The sequence below is a fragment of the Humulus lupulus genome, chromosome X (assembly GCF_963169125.1).
Source record: "Humulus lupulus chromosome X, drHumLupu1.1, whole genome shotgun sequence".
NCBI lineage: Eukaryota > Viridiplantae > Streptophyta > Magnoliopsida > Rosales > Cannabaceae > Humulus > Humulus lupulus.
The window spans coordinates 204,326,442-204,347,775 of NC_084802.1; the positions used below are offsets into that span (position 1 = coordinate 204,326,442).

A 21,334-nucleotide genomic window follows, 5' to 3' on the forward strand; every position below is an offset into this window, starting at 1 on the left:
CCACCAAGAACTGGCGAGTCTTGTCTTCTTTTACGAGCTTCAGGATGGTTCTGACAACCGGTCTTTCTCTAGGTTTTCTTTGATGCGCTCCTTTAGTGGAGTGTTCACCATGCTAGCCGACAAACTAGCCAAGTTCTTTAGAGTCGCCAATTCTTCTTTGCGACTCAAGGTGTCAGCTGCCTGGTTCAAGTGTCCTGCCCTGTGCTCAAAATGAAAGTCGAATTCCACCACGAACTCCTGCCATTGAGCCTGCTTAGGGGTCAGTTTCGGCTGAGTAAGGAAATGAACAACCGCTGCATTATCCGTCTACACCACAAACTTAGACCCTAGCAAGTAATGTCTCCACACTCACAAGCAATGGATAACTGCGAGGAGTTCCTTCTCCTAGGCAGTATACCGCCTCTCAGCTTCAGACAGCTTGTGACTCTCATATGCTACCGGGTGGTCTTCTTGTACTAGTACCCCACCCAAAGCATAATCTGAGGCATCTGTCTATACTTCGAAGGGCTTGCTAACATCTGGCAAGGCAAGAACAAGATCCTTCATCATGGCTTCCTTCAAACTCCTGAATGCTTCAGCACACTTTTCAGTCCACGCCCAAGTCACACCCTTTTTCAGCAGCTCGGTCAAGGGTGTCGCTCTTCTTGAGTAGCTGTCCACAAATAGTCTATAGTATTTGGCTAAGCCCAAGAAAGAGCAAAGTTCTTTCACGTTTGTGGGGGCTTTCCATTCTTGGATTGCCCTCACCTTCTCCAGATCCATACGAATTATGCCACACTCCACAACGTGGCCTAGGAACTTGATGCTCTCCTGTGCAAATGAGCATTTATCGCACTTCACATATAGCTGGTTCTCTCTCAACTTCTGAAACACTTGAGCCAAGTATTCTTGATGCTCTTCAATCGTGGCGCTATAAACTACGATATCATCCAAGTACACCACCACGAACTTATCTAGATACTCGTGGAAAACTTGGTTCATCAGTGTGCAGAAAGTGGCAGGTGCATTTGTCAACCTAAACGGCATTACTCGAAACTTAAATGCTCCATATCGAGTAACGCATGTTTTCTTTGGTTCATCCCCATCTGTGATCCTCACCTGATAATATCCCGATCTCAAGTCCAACTTTGTGAAGTATTTGGCTCCACTTAGCTGGTCAAACAAATCAACGATCAGAGGGATGGGGTAGGTGTTGCGAGTTTTCACCTTGTTGAGAGCCTTATAATCAATGCACAGTCTCAAGCTCCCATCGTGCTTCTTCTGGAATAGCACAGGTGCACCAAATGGCACCTTCGACAGTCTGATGAAGCCTGCCTCCAATAACTCTTTTAGTTATTTCCTCAACTCTTCTAGCTCAAGGGGTGCCATTCTGTAAGGCGCTTTTGTTGGAGGTTTCGCCCCAGCTCTATCTGGTGATCAATCCCCCTCTTTGGTGGCAAGGCTTTGGGGAGTTTATCTGGCATCACATCCCCAAACATCTTCAAGACCCTTGTAATTTCTAGTGGAACAATCTCTTCCACTGATTCTTCGAACACGGTGAGTACTGCTACATAAGTGGGCTCCTGCTTCTTCACACCCTTCTTGAACTTTAAAGCTGATAGAAGCTTCACACCAGGGGGTACTTTCACCTTTGCAGGCACCATTGAAGAAGTCTCTCCCATTATGAGCAAACTCCCAGTGGTAGGAATTGGGATGGCACCTTTCTCAGTTAGAAAGTCCATCCTCAAAACTACATCGAAGTCGTCCATATGGACCACCACTAAGTTAGTCTGTCCCTCCCACGTATCGATTTTAACTTTTATGCCTTTAGCCACGCCAGTTGTGGCCAAGGCCTTGGAGTTGACCGCTTTCATACGACCTGCATCTTTCTCCAGTTTTAGTCCCAGTCGCTTTGCTTCGAGTTCTGAGATGAAGTTATGGGTGGCGCTTGTGTCGATCATCACGCTTTTGGAGGGCTTATCATTGATGGTGGCATCCATGAACATTAGCCCCTTCCACAAGGCCTTCTTCCCTTTTTCGACATGTTTCTTGAGAGCATTCAACAGGCGGACAGCACCCATGTGCGCGTACTCTTCATCCTCCTCTTCTCCTTCTCCCTGTTCTTCTTGGCCAATGAGGGCATTCAACTTTCCCCTGTAAGGGCAAACTGCCAACTTATGTGGACCTTTGCAGAGCCAACAAGCTAGCGGCTTCCTCCCTGCAGCAGCATTTGTACTGCTGACATAACTGGACTCTGTTGTCCTCTTCTCTCCCCCACTCTTGCCCTACCATGACTTCCCAGAATTCTTACTCCCAGTGCTACTTGAGATGGTTTGAGGGGTAGCCCTTTTCGGCAGGCTGCTCTCCAAAGTGTAGTCTGTTAAGCGTTCAGCAGCAACTTGAGCAGTGGCTAGGTCAAATACACGCTGTCTTTGAAGTTCTTGCTTGGCCCACGGTTTCAATCCCTCAAGGAAGCAGAAGAGCCTGTCTACTTCAGACATGTCCTTTATGTCGAGCATTTGTCCCGAAAACTTCTTCACATATTCTCGGACTGTCTCGACTTGTTTAAGCTCTCTCAATTGGCGTCGAGCCATGTATGCGACATTTTCTGGCAGAAATTGTGTCTTTAATTCTCTCTTCAGGTCTACCCAAGATGTGATGGTGCACCTACCATTCTCTATGTCATCATACTTGGTCCTCCACCACACCTTGGCATCCCCAGAAAAGTACATGGTAGCCATGGCAACCTTTCATTCTTTTGAATCAGCCCGCACGGCTCAAAAATAGTGTTCCATGTCGAAGAGGAAATTTTCTAAGTTCTTTGCGTCTCTGGCCTCGTTATAGGGCCTTGGCTCGAGCACTTTTACTCGGCCATATTCCATACCTATCAGCCTTGTTGCAAGGGCATTCCCAACCGCTCGCATGGTTAGGTTTACCTTGGCAGTTAGCTCAGCCATTTCTTCTCTGAGCACCCTAACTGCCTCCTTGCAGTCTTCCGTAGTTCCTTCAGCATGCGCTCCACTGCCGCAATGCGCTCTTCCCACCAAGGGGAAACAAAAGGACTTGTTGGAGTGTTTCTTTGCTCCAACACGATTATTCTGGATAAGAGAACATCATTTTCCTTCTCTAGCGCAGCTATGCGATTGCTTGCATCTGACGATCCAGAGTTATGACTTGCAGAGGAAAGATCCCTGACCCTTTCGTCCAGGCCATCTAATTCCCCCACACGCTTCTCAAGTGCTTCAATCCTCTGAGTGTTGCTCACCATTAGTGTGTTTTTCCAAGCACTTTCTAACCTAGCTCTGATTCCAACTGTCATGGGCCAGCTATTTGGTTACTCCAACTAGACGGAATGTGCGGCACTTGCAGACACTTCAAGCTATCAAGTCAGCCTACAACACACACCTGTAGGCAAACAAACTCAGTGGTTTGCCACATACACATCGCGGAGATGCAATGGGCAATAACGAAGTATGAGTAAGCACAAAGCAAGTCATTTCTGAGAACGTCCACACAACACAAAGCACACAACAAGGCAAGTGGCACGTAGTGGCCCAAAGATGATAATAAAGAAGTAACACATAAGCAACAAGGGAGCACACAAGGGCAAGTATGGATAAACATCGTTTTATTAATATATAGCCTTGATAGGGCAATGGAGTACACAACTTTGGCCCCTATCTGCTGATGGCCATGGTGCTTCCCTAAGTCACCAGGTCACCTCCCCCTAAGGAGCCTTCTAGGGATACAAGGTCTTCCCAGTAACATATATGATTTTTGTCTGGAAGACATATGCATAATTACAAAACTGCCACTACCCTATCCCATGAGGTTTCTTGGTGCAAGACTTGACTAATGATCAAGCACCAAGGCATGCTCACTTACAAAATGGCCCCATGTGGGTGTACCAAAGGGGCAGCACGCCACACAACCCGTCGCATCCTCCAGCTCTATGGGCAGTTGGGTTTCTAGCTCGGAGGCGCGATTTTTCTCATCCTCCATGGCTTTCTAGAGTCACGAGTGCTCCTCCAGGGAATTGACAAGTGCTCTTATCGTCCTTCATGGCCTTCGCTATTAACTTAATAAAAGAACCTTAAAGAAAATAATGAAGATAAACACTAATGTTTTACATTGTTCAGGTTATAAAACAATCATAGTCCATGAGTCTTTAGTATTAGATTTCTTGAAGCTTGAGATGGAAAGCTTCAATGGAGGTTTTCTCAGGCAGCGTATATATTGCTCTGAGTACAAAAGTGGTGAACCCTTTTACAATGGTACCCTGGCCCTTTTTATAAAGGTTGACAGTCATTAATCTCATTTATTACAAATATTTCCCAATTATTTGGGGAGTTAATTCGATCCCTCTGAATGTTCTAATAAAGACTGTGGGCCCGTGCGTATTGCGTGGTGCCTAATTCGTCGGTTGCATCCTACCAACTTTATGGGAGACACGCCTCTGACACTGTCAGGGTGCGGATGCACATTTTCCCATTTCTAGCGGCGTTGTGGGAAATACCAATTGTTGAGTGTACGAACTCGGTACCACTACTCGAGACACCCAAAAAGTTGTCAGACAATCTTGTGGTGGCCCAAGACTACAGTGATGAACACCTGGCATCCTTTCCAGGTCCGAGGAAAAAGCTCCTAGACATAAAGAACTATCGGATCAAGAAGACGGGGGGACCCCTAGGGTGGTCCTTGGAGCATGGCCTCACTTGGAGAAATCCACACCTAAAATAGGGGACTTGGCTTGTTGGGAGTATACTACACTCCGAGGAGCTCTAAGCGAGCGTTATAGAGCTTCGTTATCCTCCTGATGAGCCTAATTACTTCTCTAATGACTTCCATGTGTCCAATGATGAAATCACGGACAAAATTCCCCCCCTCCCAAGTCTTCACTTGTCTTCGGACAATGGAGACTTAATCTGAGATGAGTAATTTCAAGGGTCCTCGAGAGGTGGCTCTTGAGCTCTACATGATGTCATATTTGAGTAACACGGAACCACATGTTGGATCCCCATTGTTGGGCCCATCATCAATCGATGTAATTAATGAGGAGTCTGTTCCACTCCCAAGACATCTAATCCATAACAGAAGCATCATTTCTCCCTTTATTCGAGGCTACCTTTTCCCATGATAATAATCACAATCTGTGCCTTGATAATTGTGACTGTTGGATCACCCTCGAGTGCCTACCTCGTAGGTGATCAACGATTGGGGTAGAGTTGCTTCCACCCCAAGTTCTTCAAGTATAAAACTCGAGAACCGACCCTCACATAATCACCTTGATTATTTGAAATTCGAAAAGTATCAGAGCTCTCAAACTCATCCCAAAGTTTTACCACTTCCAGAACCTGAAAACCTCACCAGCATCTATCTCTGAAAAATTGGATGGTTGGAGAGAATCCTCATTCTTCTGGTTGAACAACAAGAAACACTTCCGGGTTCGTACGCAACATAGCACTTACAGGCACTTCATATCGAGTAAGTAACTTTGACATGTTCTCGTTTTTATGTTCTGGTTTGTCAAATGTGTGATTGCAAGCTTATGGCGTTGATATTTTGGGCATTTAGAGGTCTTTTTGACCTTTTTTTTAGTCGTTTTAGGCCCACTTTGACGTTTAAAATGGTTACAATGGCCTGTTCCTCGCTTTATACGTTCTTTTTTCGTGCCTCTGAGCATTCGACTGAAATCTGGAAAATTTCAAGATTTTGGCGAGTTTCATGAACTCTGGTGGTGTTCTTTGGTACCAATCTATTGGTTCCGAGGACACCCAGCCCCTTAGCATTCTTTCTCTTCCATTCCCCGAGTAGTAGTCTTAGGGTCTCTCATTTTGACCTGTTTTCCTTCTGGTCAAGGCGCTAACTGCTTGGTTTTGTTTCAGTTCTCTGAGGAGCTACATCACCTCCACCAACAAGGATTTTACTACTTTGACCACGAGATCTTGGAGATGTCTCGGGATGCAGGATGACTTCCTGAGAAGAGGAAGCCGAAGGCTGTGGAGTAGAGCAGGGCCCTCGTACTGAGAGAAGACAATGCTCTGGTGGCATAGAGGCCCGTCCGAGTTGGCATCTCAGAGGAAAATACCAACATGGGTCCTCTATAGAGGGACGATACCTATACTATTGATGGCTTCGAGGCAGAGGATCTCCCATGCAAGTTGAGGGACCAGGGAGCTCTTAACAAGATCCTCTCCCACCACAGAGTGGATACACGGGACATGCTGGTGCATTTGTCCCATGAGAGAGAGAGGGCTCACGAGAGCATCCATGGGCTTGACGCATGGAGCACCTCTCACTTCCAGATGGGAGCCATGCTATCGCTCCACCAATACTATGCCAACTTTTTGAAGTTTGCTGGCATAGCTCCCCTTCAGCTATCCCCGAATGGAAATCGGGTTCTATCAGGGTTGTTCGCTCTGTACAGGACCCTTCTCTGACAGAGGTCCTCTACATCTACAGTATCCAAGCTTTAACAAAGAGGGATAATCGTGATGGGTACTATACTTTAATGAAGTATATGTACCCAGGTTTTTCCTACAAGGCTCCAAGTGGCAACGAGAGCCACGCGCGGGACTACAAAGACCACTTCTTTTGGACAATTTTCTTCCCCAGTAGAACCAATCCCACCATACTTCTGAACTTTTCCATGTTTGGTAAGTTTCACCTCGAAGTTCGATAAGTTGTCCTCCCCTTGTGGCTAGTCCTGAGGAGTTGAGATTTTTGCAGGTCATTTCCGCCGCACTCCTCACGTGGATGCTTACAACGAGAGGTTCCAAAATATGCAAACCCTCCCCAGTGAGGATATGAGCTTCGCCTTCCTCATCACAGAGTCTCACCTACACCAGTACGAGCTTCTGCAGAAGGGTCAACGCATAAGCTCAGTGAGCCAATCCAGCTTTTGTGACTTAAAGAAATCACTGGACGATGCCAGGCTTCATACGGAGTACGTGGTAGGGCAAGCGCTCCTTCGGTACAACTTGAGGATGCACGAGGAGCACGTGGAGACATGTTCACCGTCCAGGCCACTACAGAGGCTCAAGAGGATGAGGAGCTTGAGGCAGAGCTCGAGGTTGGGATAGAGTCATCTTCCATGCCTCAAGGTAAATCCCCCATAACTCTTTTATCATGCTAAGCATGTAGGGGAGGGAGTTAGTCCCGACCACACATGGGTTTCTCCATCACTCCTCGAGTACGCGTAGGTCTCGGAGCACCAATGGACAGAGGAGGAATTCCAGGATTACCAAGACCTGATTGACATTTTCCTTCACCACCTGAAGAGAAAACTCCCCCCCCCCCCCCCCCCCGAGAATTCATGCCTCTGGACGAGGTGACGTCCATGCACGCCGAGTGATTTTTCCAATACAAGACCAACACTACGCAGAAGATGGACCGACTAATTCGTTAGTTTTCCCACTCCGTTCTTCACCTACGGGAGCCTTATAGCGGTGGTGCTCCCGAGGATATTCTGCACACTTGCATGCATGTCATTTTATGCTTTATTAGTTGTCTATCTTGCCTCCGAGTACTAACAATATCCTTTCTATTTCAGACAGCATGGGCATGTCCGACTTCATTCGGGAAAAATGCTAGAGGGCATCGGTGCCCTCTCAAATTGATGTCTCGAACACACCACGAGTTGATCCCCACGCTCGATGACTGATCCTCCAGCCCTGGCAACCCATGCTGCCCCAGCAGCCTCCACGCCCCTGGTTGCCCCTACTGCCCCGGTGGTTGCTCCACTAGTCCACCCCTCAAGACCAAGGCTTTCTCGGAAGGGAACAAAAATCCTTTCTTCCGAGGTGTTTGGTGGTCCTCTAGCTAGAACACCTCACCTCATTATCTTCCCCGAACACTTCGAAGGGGAAGAGTTGGAGAAGCACAAGCAGGTGGTTGACAAAGGGAACGAGGACTTCAAAGTTGTGGCGGAGTACCTGCGCGAAGATAGGCCACAGACTTCACTACCTCCTCTTAGTCGCGAGAAGTTGGAGCCCCTCTTAGCGGGGAGGGTTGGTGATTGGACGGCCCCGCTGAAGGCGGAGCTTTTCCAAGGACTGGTGGGGTCCCTCTGTGAGATTCCATTTCACAGCTTCACCCGCTATGGTAGTTATAATGAAATCTCACTCCTCGCCACATGCCGTTTCGCCACTCTGCAAGTAAGCTACCTTCAATTTTTCCAAGTTCTCTTTTTTATCTGTGTCTTCCCTTATAACTAACTTCCTTTAGTCGTGCAGACCGCGACATTCTTTCAGAAACTCAAAGACGTTGTCACGACAAGGTCCTTCGAGCTCTAGGAGCTCAGGGAAAACTCAGTTCCCCTGGAGGAGCACTCCCAGCTTCAAAAGGCCATGGGGGACGAAAAGATCCATGCCTCCGAGTTAGAGACCAAACTATCCATGGAGTGATCCAAGTTGCAGACACTCAAGGATACCTCCTCGAAGTTGCTGGAGGATGTGGCAGGTCGCACCAAAGCCATGGAGAAGGCCGCCCATAAGATTGCAGAAGATCTACCAGCCGCTTAAGAAGAAATTTGCATCACCCGCAAGGAGTCCTCCAAGCAATTGGCGGAGGCCACCAAGGCCCAAGAAGAGGCTGCGTTAGCGGATTTGCGAGCCAAGGTAGCTTCCAAGGACATCGAAGGCCTGAAACTTCAAGCTGAGGATCTGAAGCATCAAATTGATGATCTGAAGCATCAAATTGATGATCTGAAGCATCAAAATGAGGAGCTGACCAAGGAACTCGACATTATGGATGAGGACACTGTCTACGTTGCATGGTATAGAAACATGGAGATGGAACTAACATTCACGTGGGAGTCCAACATAAGGATATTGTTCGAGGAGCATCTTTGGGAAAACGAGGCCAGGGAGGCCAAGGCGTGAAAGGCCATGTTAGCAAGCAAGACTCCTAAAACTGATCCCGTGATTGAACTCGTGATAGAGGTTCCTTCGGGCAATTAGGCCCTTGTAATTTTTTATTTTCTTTTGATAGGCATGCGTGCCATTCACTTTTGGGGTACAAACAAATTTATCGCTCGAGCCCCCGAGCACAATTGTAAATAATTTGCCTTTATTTCTTTGTGAATGATTTTTGCTTGCACTATTCTTGTGCCTTCATTGCTTTATCACTCGACACATTTTTAGCGTTTAGTAATTGTGCAATTTGCTCTTACAAATTTGGCAAGGTTTATCTAACTCAATGTAACTTAACACCACGAGAATTTTATACCTTTATACATCCACTACTCGTGGGCCTTAGCCTTCGAGATTTAGGACTTTACTGCCCTAGTTGGTTTAAATAGGGACTTGTGTTCAAGTGTTGGCGACTCGAGTCTCATCGACTCACCTAGTATTATGACGATTTTAGGCACTTAGTGTTGTTCCCCAGGCCCACTATCCTTGGGAGTAACTTTAGTGCCTTGTTGAGTAGAAGCACTCAACGTGTCCTTTTACCCACGAGTTCCAACTCAGGTCTTTAGAGGTCAATATTTCTTAGGTTTCGAATACGAAGTGTTACTCCTTAAGCGCATAGTCCTTGGGAAGGTACACTAGGTCTTTTTTACGGCTCCGCCCCCGAGTAAAGATTACTTGATTTTTGGAAATCGGGAACCCGTATCCAGTCCTCAGGCTCATAGTCCCCAGGACATGGGTCGAGTTTCAGCCCTTTGCCAGGCCTTGCGATCAAGTTTTCGACAACTTAATGCTTGCACCCGAGCACGTGGGACTCGGGGCTTGAGAACCGATTACTACTCCTCAGGTGCACCAGTTCACCCATTATGGCTGAGGTAACTCCAGTTCACCCATTAAGCGGATTTTTTAGGTTTTACTAACACTAGATCTTACTAGGTCGCTCTGTTCTTGCCAGCCTCGACGCTAGGCTTACTCTGCTCATGAAAAGCTTAGTTTCCTAGGTCCTGCTCGACGAGTACGGGTGGTCAAGATTTTGGTAACTTGAAGCTTACGCCCGAGTACCAAGGCCTCAAGCTTCCGTTCACTTTTCGAGATTTAGATATTGGTTAGGGCTCCTCCAGCACATGGTCCTTGGTTGATTACCTCGAATTCACTCTCATGTTACTTGGATTTTTTCAGTGCCAGGGTTTATTCCCTAGGTTGTGACACTAGGCCTGCTCCACTCATGACACTAGGCTTGAGGGTCATTAATCTCATTTATTACAAATATTCCTTAATTATTTGTGGATTTAATTATTATTCAATCCACTTTAATGTTATAATAAAGACTGTGGGCCTGTGCGTATCGCACAGGGCCTAATTCGTAAGTTGCAGCCTACCAACTTTACGGGAGACACACCTCTGTCACTATCAAGGTGTGGCTGCACGTTTTCCCGTGTCAGGCGACGTTGTGGGAAATATCAATTGTCAAGTATACAAACTTGGTGCCACAACTCGAGGCGTCCAAAAATCTGTCAGAAAATCTTGTGGTGGTCCAAGGCTACAGAGATGGACACCTGACGCACTCTCCAAGTCCGAGGACAAAGCTCCTAGACTTGGAGGACTATCGGATCAAGAAGACGGGGGATCCCGAGGGTGGTCCTCGGAGGGTGGCCTCACTTGAAGTCATCCACGCCTAAAACAAGGGACTCGGCTTACTGGGAGGATACTACACTCTGAGGAGCTCTGGGCGAGCGTTATATAGCTTCATTATCCTCCTGAAGAGCCTAATTATTTCTATAATGACTGCCACATGTCCAATGATGAAATCACAGACAATAAATATTAAATTCAAAATACATGGTAACTCCTTTTACCATTTAAGAGTGAATATTAGTGAGAGTTACACAATTTTATTTATCCATTTTATAACTCTACATCATATGTTATATTGACAAAATGATATTTGTCACACTTAATTATCTGTCACATATTATCACAAATAATATGTAACACTTATATTTAATAAAAATACTATATTATTTATAAAATAATATAACATGTGTGTACATACGTACCAATGTTGCCTCTGCTTTCCAAAATGTGGCATTAGTTTTGGGTGTACGCCTATAATCTTCGTCATTAAAAAACGTCAGTCGCCAAAGACACCAAAAGGAATTTTTGTAGTAATGATTGTAATAATGCAACTTTTACATCAATTTAACATTTTATGACCAATGGGATCATGGTCTAAATCCATTTAGAGGTATTAGACAAAATTTAACTAATTAAGAAAAATATTTATAAAATTTTAAGATTGGTTAATTTGTGTTATTTTCTTTTTTATTCTTTAACTAGCAAGAAACTTAAATTTAAAATCCACATATAATATTTAATATTACATTAAACATATAATATATAATGTATTATTATCACTCCCAAATTAAAAAAATAGAACAAATATAAACTTAAACAAAAATAAATAAATTATTTAATTAAAACATTATATTTATTTGAAATTATATGGCATTAATATAAATTTAATAAAAATAATTAATAAATTCTATAAATAAAACTAAAGAATCGTGCATTACATGTTACTTGTATCTAGTATATATATAGATATATAGACTTTATTATTATAATTAATAAAATGAATAAAAAAATTAGATTAAAAAAGAAAATAAATAGAGTGATTTGAATAGTTTTTAGAAAGCCACATCACCTCTTTAGTGCTCTCATTTATATATATATATAGATTGATATAATCTAATATTGCATATTTTTATATTATTAGTTACATTAATCAAAGAACAAAAAATATATATAAACAGGGGTGGACTTAGAATATATTTTTACTGGGGTAAAAAAAAAATTCAAAAAAAAAAACATCCATTAACAAAAATACATATGAATAATATTCTCATGAATTAAAAACAAAGTACATGTGGTAAAGTTTGAAATAAACAAACAGAATCATAAAATCTTAAAAAAGAAAAAAGAAAATGTAAATATTTTAGTGGGGTCAATACATTTAATTATTAAAATACTTAAAATATTACAAAAATATTAACATATGTACATGTAATTTCTAAAAATTCACTGGGATCAGTTGACCCCACTCGTTCCAATGTGTGTCCGCCCCTGTATATAAACAACATAATATTTTTTTAATTTAACAAAAGAAAATAAGAATGATAGAAAATAAATATATATTTACTTTTATTATATATAGAAAGTAAAAAATATACAAATGTGATAAAAGTTGTTAGAGTTATATTTTATATTTAGACTATATTAATGGAACTAGAAAGAGTACAGTCTTTATTTTTATTAATTATACTTGTGTGATTTTTGTAGCTAATTACATTTTATATTATGCAAAACAAAATTTACTGTCAAATTTTCAAAGGAGTCAACGTCTAAGTTGATATTTTGTTAAGTTATAAAAACACCTTGTTTAGACGATAAGTGACATATAAGTGCTTATTATATTTAGATGACAATAATAAAAGGAGAACCGATATTATGTTTTAAGTAAAAATCATGCATCTTACGTTGCACACTTATACGTGCAAGTACTTTCTGTTTTTGTGTCAGTAAACTATTCAAAAAGAAAAATATATATTCATCACTAACTTTGAACAAAACGAGGTACCCAAATTGTATTATCAATTTTAGATTTTTATCCTACTTTTTTTTCTTTCTAAATTTGAACAAATATAATTTTGACATTTAATGACTCTTACAATGTCTTACACCATTATAATATGACATTTAAAATTAAGAGATAAGAGATATTTTAAATGTCTTATGTTGAGAGACATTGAAATTTTTTATTAATTGTTAAAATTGTAGGTCATAAAAATACAAGAAGACGTTGAAAATTTGGGGTTAAACATATGTTCGGGGTGATATCCAATGTCTCCCATTGGAAGACGTGGGGTACGTCTCCCAATCCAACGTCTCTCAATAGGAGACGTGTCACATGTCCTACGACTCTCAGTGGGAGACGTTGGATGTCCCCACTAATATAATGTAACGCTTTCCTCTTCCTTCTCCTCAGACGCACATTACAGAGGCATTCATCTGCGAATTTTGGGTTTTTCAACGCTTTCTAGGGCTCAAAGAGGTATGGTTTCTCTCAATTTTCATAGTTTTAGTTAATTTTTTTTTTAAAATCATAGGTTATGCATAAAGATGAATAGTAAATGCGATTTTGTGTTAGTTTTACGTTATTATGAGCTTTTTTTCATAGATTGTAGGATTTTCTTGGATTTTCCATATTGGGTTTTTAAGAAATTTTTTACTTTGTTGACAATGTAGAATTTGTTTTAATTTTACATATCATATGTATAGATTTCATTAAGTATATATGTTTATGATTTTTTTTAATTTTATTATTATTTATTTGAAAATTTAGGTATATTTGTATATATATATTAAAAAAATTATTAAAATTCTAGCTATTTTGATTATATATAGTTATGTTAAACTAAATTTATTAAATAATTTTAAAAATAATATAGATATATGAAAGGTTTTATGTTTTTGTTGATTATTGAGTTTTTAAGTTATGAAAAGTTTTATTGATTTTTTGTTTAGGTTAATTAGTGGCTCATTGGAATTTTTTTTATTTGTTTAGCAATCATTTATTTATTAGATATTTAGTGATATTTTTTTTAGTAATCTTTTATATATTAATTAATTTAATTTTGTAGGTTGTGATTTTATTAGTGAGATTTTAGGGTATTTTTTGCATAAAAATTTCTATTTCAAGCACACATTTGAAGTAATTAAGTTTATAAAATTACAAGAATAAGTTATATATTGCTAGATATTTAGTGATATTTTATTTATTAATTATTAATTTTATTTTATTGGTTGTGGATTTAATAGAAAATTCGATTGTTACGTGAAGTAATTTTGCTAGCTTTTGGATTATTAATTGCAAGAGGTACATATACATTCTCTTACTTCTACTTTTAATATTATTAAACAAATGTTAGAGGAGTTTGAATATCTTAAATATTCATCCATAATAAAGTAGGTTTTGAGATTAAAATTGTGTGTTGCGATGATAACGAAAGGTTGATAACTTTTGTGTTTTAGTGAGGTAGGTTTTGGGAAATTTGGTTCTGTGCTGCGAAGCTATAAGGAAGAAACTTATTGAATGTTGTTTGAATTGTTTGTTTTGCTATTCACATGCAGATAGTTATGTCACTATTATAGGGGAAATGTTACCCGATTTTATCTAGGATTACAAACAATTAGCTTTATATAGACATTCAACTTTATCACCTGCTTATTTAGTGTCGTTTCTTTTATTTTTCAGACATAGGAGAAGATATGGATAGAAAGTGGATGTCAGGGAATAGGTTATCTGCAGAATATAGGAACGAGGTCGATTTGCTCTTAAGGTTTTGTTCAGAAAATATGAAAGACCCAAATTTTACTTATTGTCCATGTCATTTGTCCGACCCATATCAATACTTTCTTTGTTTGACATTTGAGTTATAATTTGTTTGTTTTTCTTATGCAGTGAACATTGGATGTTGCTTATATTGGCACCATATGTATATCATGCTTATTATTGTGATCTGGTGAACTCAAATCTGAATGACCGTGAGGAGATTGTATCAATAATCATTAATAGTAGTTTCAATCTTTTTTTCTCTATGAATCAACCTAATGTTGAGATCCCTGATAATCTACGCATTAAGAAACCCCACCTAAGTAATTGCAACTTAAATTTTTGAACTTTTATAATTATTAAGTAGAATAATATGTATGCATTTTTTACAAAGTGTCAATTTAATAATGAATTACTCATACTTTTAAATAATTAGTGTCCACACCAACCGGATGATGTGGCATGTGGATACTACATAATAAGGATGTTGAAGGATTTGAATGAACATGCGAGTCCAGGACATTACTTGAGAACAATATTATTAATTAAAATTTACAAATTATTTTTGAAACCATATATATAAATGTAATCAAATAATTAATTAATATATTTTACTTTATATTTTTTGCAACTAACAAGTACATCATATACAGAGTCACAAATTGATGAGTTGCTACGAGAATGAGCGGTAGATGTGTAATCGATAAACCAAAGTTACCGACCTCGTTGTTAAATTTTCTTACTTTTTACCGCTTTCTTCATATATAGTGCAATATTTGTTAATTTTGCATATGTCTAACAAATATTGCTTATCTTGTAAAATAATATAAATTTTCATTAATGAAGATTTGCAATTTCATTTTATTAATTATATCAATTTAAATTTATTAATTATATCAATTTAAATTTAATTAATTATTAAATCAATTTAAATTTATATTAATTATTAAATCAAATTTATTTTAATTGATTATCAAATCAAATTAAAATAATATTAATTATAATTATAATTTAATTTATTTTTTAAAAAATGGGAGATTTTTCAATGCCTCCCACTGGGAGACGTGGGATGTCTCTCACGTCTCCCAGTGGCAGACATTGAAAAGTCTTCCAGGGACTTTCAATGTCTCCCACTAGAAGAGGTGAGAGACTTCCCACGTCTCCCAGTGGGGGAGACATTGAATAGTCTCTCAGGGACTTTCAATGTCTCCCAGTGAGAGACATTAAAAGTCCACGTTTTTTGACACCTTTCAACCTCTCCCACTGGGAGACGTGGGATGTGTACTTACAATGTCTCCACCTATGATGTCTCCCTCAGCGGGAGACATTGTATACTTTTAATGTCTCCCAAATAAAATCATAAAACATTTATATTTTTGTAGTGATCTACCAATGCAGTTCAATAAAACCCAGTTTTTATTTTGTTCCTAAAACTCATTTCTGCATTCCATCAACAACTATAAAAGGACTGTCATGGTTGCCTCATCCAAATTCTGGAAAAATATTATAAAATCCTCTTTGGTTCTTATGAAATCCTCTTTAGCATGATCCTTACAAATGTTGTGGAAGCACTCCTTGGGGGTAGAGTTATGAGGGAAAAGAAGAAAAAAAACTAGGGTTAATGGACACCACTAAAAAAATGTCATTTCTCGACGGGTTGGGCCCGTCGTAAATTTGAGTGCCAAGATTGATAACGAGAGTATATCTCAATGGTTTTAGTCTGCCAAGATTGGGTACCCGAACCCAATCTCGGCAGGCTTATCAAAGCCCGCCAAGAATGATCATTTTCTGACCATCTGTGGAGTGTCGAGATAGAGGCAATCTCGACGGACCTGTTGGAGCCTGCCGAGATAGGCTTCAATCTCGATGGGCCTAGCCCGTTGAGATTGAATATGAGCATTTTTTTTTTTTCTATTTCCCCTGTTATATTTCATTGATTGTATTCTATATATACAGAAAACCCAAACAATTTACAACAGATTAACAAATTATAAAGTATATATCTTATAATATTATGCTACCTAAATATTAGCCAAAAGTTCATAGAAAGTGTATTTAAGTTGTGGATTAAATGAAAATAAGTTTAACAACTATAGCTAGTATTTAACCTATAAACTAAGCAATATATCATATTAGAGTCATCTCCATTCTCTATTGCAAACTTTATGAAATATTCAACTCCTCTCCATATTCTTTAGACAATCAATTTTTTTTTTCATCTAATCTCTATCCATCTCAAACTAAAACTACCTAAGAAAATGCAATACTATTATAGGTTAGTAAATATATATGGTCATACTAACTAACTTTTAAACTAATTAATTAGTTTTAGTAATAAGTATGTGAAAATCATATACATAGTTAAAAAAGAAAATGGGTAAATTTTCCTATATTTCAACACACTATCCAAAATTTAATATATCACAACAAAACAATCAAACAATATCGATGACATAATAAATTTCATCTTTATTTCTCCACACAATTCCACAAGTCTTAATTCTTCTCTACAATTTATTAAAGTTTCACATCATTAATATAACAATATCTAGTAAAGTTTGTGATAACATATCTTTCAATCAAGTAGTGTTAGAGCTAAAAACTTTGAGTTTACACCCTAAAAATGGAGTTTTTGGTGGTGTAATGAGAGGGGGAGCCGAAAATGGGGAAGAGGAAGAAGATGGAAAAAAAAAAAGAAGAAAAAATGGGGAAATGAGGAAGAAGACAAGGGCTGGGAAAATTTATGGCAAAATGAGGGACTCTATCTCGGCAGGCCCATTAGGCCCGTCGAGACAGTGTATTAAAAATCACCAATCTTGGTGGGCCCATTATACCCGTTGAGAAAGAGCAATTTTTTTTTTAAAAGGCAACCAATCTCGGTAGACCCATTTGATGTCCGTCGAGACTGTTCTTTATCTCAGCGAACACACACGGGCCCGCCGAGATTGGTATGATGAAATAGCACAATATTTTAGTAGTGGGTTAGGAGGAAGAAGAAGAAATTAAAAAATTAGGGATCATAGTTTATATTTTTAATTTATTTTGATTATATTTAGTTTAAGCTTTTAGTTGAATTTAACCTTTATTAAAAAATTAATTTTTTTTAGTTTTCATTAATTAAAATATTATTTTTAATTAATATAACAAACTATGATTTTTTGTTGTGATAATGGACGATGAAATTGATGGATTATTAGTTTGTTTTGTTGGTAATTGGTATATATTCTTGAACTATACTAATATATTTTGGAAAATAATTATATTATATATTTAAAATATGAAGTCTTATTGCCAAAAAAAAAATTGAAGTCTTACAATATTAAGATATCCAACTTCTTTAATTTGAAATTTTGAACAAATTAGGGCCTTCTTGTAACGTGCTGGTTAGCCAAGACTGCTACACTGTATATTTTAAATAGTGCTAAACTCGCTAAACGAGTCATTTGGCCATAAACGTGGAACTAAATATGATTAACGGTCTAAGGATAAAAATTCCGATTAAAAGGAATGGATATTTCATTAAAATGTTAAGTTGTGCATGAGATCTAATAATAAACATTTACAAGTTGTTTACAGTTCCAAAAGGATAATTACAACTCAAAAGTTACAACCCGCCGACCTAAGCAACAAAAATAAGGTTTAACCCTAGTTCCTCTAAGAAACCTTGGTCGTGGTGGTCAAGCGGTCGCATATGTACACGTCGCCACCTAAGCTCTCAAACTCATAGTTGATCCAGCTTTCCTTTCCCCTTACTAGCACCACATAGCACCCGTGAGCCAAAGCCAAACAAGAAAACTTAAACATGCTCATAAACAGTTAATAATACATTATTGAACCATAATAAGCATGCCTAGCAGTAATAACTCTAGTCATGCACGCATACCATTCATATAAATGACTACAGTGTCATATGGAGCCAGATGTCCTAATTAAATGATTAACTGAATCATATCGGGGCCCACTGCTGTAATGCCCTGGATAACCAAGACCGTTACACTGTGTGTTTATAAAGGTACGAGACTTGCTAATCAAGTTGTTTAATTAAAAATGTGACACTAGAACCATAATCGAGTTTGGGTTAAAATATTTTGGTCACAAATAGATAAACTTCATTTTAACAAACGTTTGGTACGTGGGATCCCAAAAAAAAATACAGGGTTTAAAAGACAGGTTACAAAATTTCAAAAGTCATATACAATCACAAGCCTCTCTAATGGAAAAAATACACATTTTAGGTTTTCCTGTCCCTGTACTATCCCTCGACTGTGGTGAACAAGCAGCTGACTATGTACATCCCGCCCCCAGAGCTCTCCAACTCAGGATTGGTCCACCTTACCCTTGCCTTTACCTGCACCACATAGCACCCGTGAATCAAGGCCCAACAAGAAAACCATATAACATAGCACAAACAATACAGACAATCAAATGATCCATCAGACAGTTAACCAAGTATTCAACATGTTATAACAGACACATAATCAGTGATGGAAATCAATGAATCACAAGCCATTAATCTCAGTATTCAATAAACCATAACATCAGCTTAACAATAATAAACATATCATACTCATCATACAATACTCAGGGTTCCCTCTAATTAACCCACTGACTCCGGCTCGCTTAGGCCAAGCTCGGTGATTATTTAGCTAACCTCTGCTCTCAATGGTCGAGCCGCGTCTTATGCGCAAATATCAGCCTCGACACTCTTAGGCCATTTAATTCATGCTCACATGGCATATCATAATCATACATCATTTGTATTCAAATATAGGGAACCCTAGTCCCAACACAGCCACACAAAAGGGTGTAGTTTTCTTACCTTTAATTCCGAGTGGAGAACGTGAAATGGTTCTGAGCACGATCCTTAGCCTCAAGCCTTGGAAATAAACCTAGTCACAAGGCCCAATGGTATTTATCAACTTCCAATCAATATAAATACCTAGGAGACAGAAACTAACCTCCAGGGCCTCCATTTCTACTAAACCGGGTAGTAGAAACTGTCCCGAGCGCTTAGGTTCGAACCCCCAAGCCCTAAAAATTCTTGAAACAATTCTAAGGCTAAAAACCATAGGCGGGTCGCGACTTGGCTTAGTGTATCGCGACTTGCCCCCAAGTCAGAGAGCAAGCGCCCCAGCAAAAGAGGGAGGCGGGTCGCGACTTGGCCTAGTGACTCGCAGCGCGCCCCTATGTTAAAGAGCAACCCAGGCCAAAAAGGCCACACGCACCGTGCCGCGCCCCTTCAAACCCAGAGAAAACCTGGGTTTTCTCTTCTTCGTGCTAGCCAAGAACACTAAGAAATCAACCCAAAATTTTCAAAACACAAACCCTCAATTCAACACCAAACAAGCTAGGATCTCAAGAATAAATTACCTATTTTAATCCTCAAAACCTTAGCAACAAAACTAAAGTCACTAACCAAATTCATCAACTGTTAACATCCTACAAACTTAGCCTAATTCCATCATCCAATTCTAGTTCATGAGCTCAAAATTCAACCTAAACTACTCAGCTAAACACAGAAATTAAAGCAACATTCTTACCACAAATTGTGACCCAACTTCCAGCAGAAACGTTCACACCAACTCAACTCAACTTCCTGAATTTTTCCTTTTCTTTCCAGCTCCAATTCCATCTTAATTCCCCTCCAAATCCTCAAAGATCACCAACCCCAAAGACAAGCCTAGGCCCCTTCTTGATTTTTTGCTTCAAATTCCCACAAGGGAGAGTGAGATAGAGAGGGAAACGTGAGAGATGAGAGAGACAGCCTTTTCTGTTTCTTTCCTTAAGTTACTTCTACAACTTTCTACTTTGTTCTAAGAAAATGTTGAGCATATCCTTAGACTTAGGAAAAGACTATTTTTCCCTCCCAAATAAAACTAATCCTCTACTCATTCTAAGGATATAATAGTCTTTTGTTCCCAATTCCCGCTAATTCCTCAAGTGTTCCTAATCTTTACCACTTAAATCCCAGCATCCAATTAATCACCAATTATTTACCCAATGTCTAATAATCCCCGATATATTTTCTAAATTCCCGAAAATACCCCTAGGCTCCCCCAAGCCGGGTATAAATCTCTGTCGTGACTATTTCGCCAATCCTCTCACTAGGACCGTCTGGAGCCATATACTGCAAATATATCCACATAATAATGTGGTCTCAACAATTTACCACAAATAATCACATTTATGCCCTCAACGGGCCAAAATTACAAATATGCCCTTATAAACTAAACAGGGCCCACATGCATATTTAATACTCATAAACATGCATTTCAATTATCCACATAATCATATAATCATGCATTTAATCATAAAATCACGCATAAACCAATTATACCCTCCCAGCACACTAATCAAGGCCCTTAAGTCTTACTAGTAATTTTGGGTCGTTACAACTATCCCCTCCTACTAAGAATTTCATCCTTGAAATTTACCTGAATAACTCGAGATACTGATCCCGCATCGCTGACTCAAGCTCCCAGGTCACTTCCTCGACCTTGCTATTCCTCCATAACACTTTAACTAAAGGAATCGTCTTTTTCCTTAGAATCTTATCTTTCCTATCTAAGACCTGAACCTATCACTCCTCATAAGACAAATCTATCTGCAATTTCAAGTGTGCATACTTCAACACATGTGTTGTATCTGAGACGTACTTCTGAAGCATGGAAACATGGAATACGTCATGAACTCCTGACAACGATGATGGCAACGCTAATCTGTAAGCCACCTGCCCGATCCTCTCTAGGATTTCAAAGGATCCAATGAATCTAGGGCTCATCTTGCCCTTCTTTCCAAACCTTCTCACCCCTCGCAGTGGTGAAACTAGCAGAAACACGTGGTCCCCTACCTGGAACTCCACGTCCCTACACTTAGGATCAACGTAGCTTTTCTGTCTACTCTGCGAAGCGAGCATTCGAGCTCGGATATTCTCAATGGCCTCATTAGTTTTCTGAACCACGTTCGGTCCTAAATACCTTCTCTCACCCATCTCATCCCAATGAATGGGCGATCTACATTTTCTCCCATATAACATCTCATATGGAGCTACTCC

At 39.4% G+C, this 21,334-nt stretch overlaps 1 long non-coding RNA gene across 1 annotated transcript; it reads left to right on the forward strand.

Annotated features, from left to right (window-relative positions):
• The first annotated feature begins 12,732 nt into the window (after positions 1 to 12,732).
• LOC133804931 (uncharacterized) lies at positions 12,733 to 14,715 on the forward strand. Its single transcript, XR_009878708.1, has 4 exons — positions 12,733 to 12,999; positions 13,767 to 13,824; positions 14,203 to 14,287; positions 14,410 to 14,715. It is a non-coding gene; the product is annotated as an uncharacterized LOC133804931 (long non-coding RNA).
• The last annotated feature ends 6,619 nt before the right edge of the window (positions 14,716 to 21,334 follow it).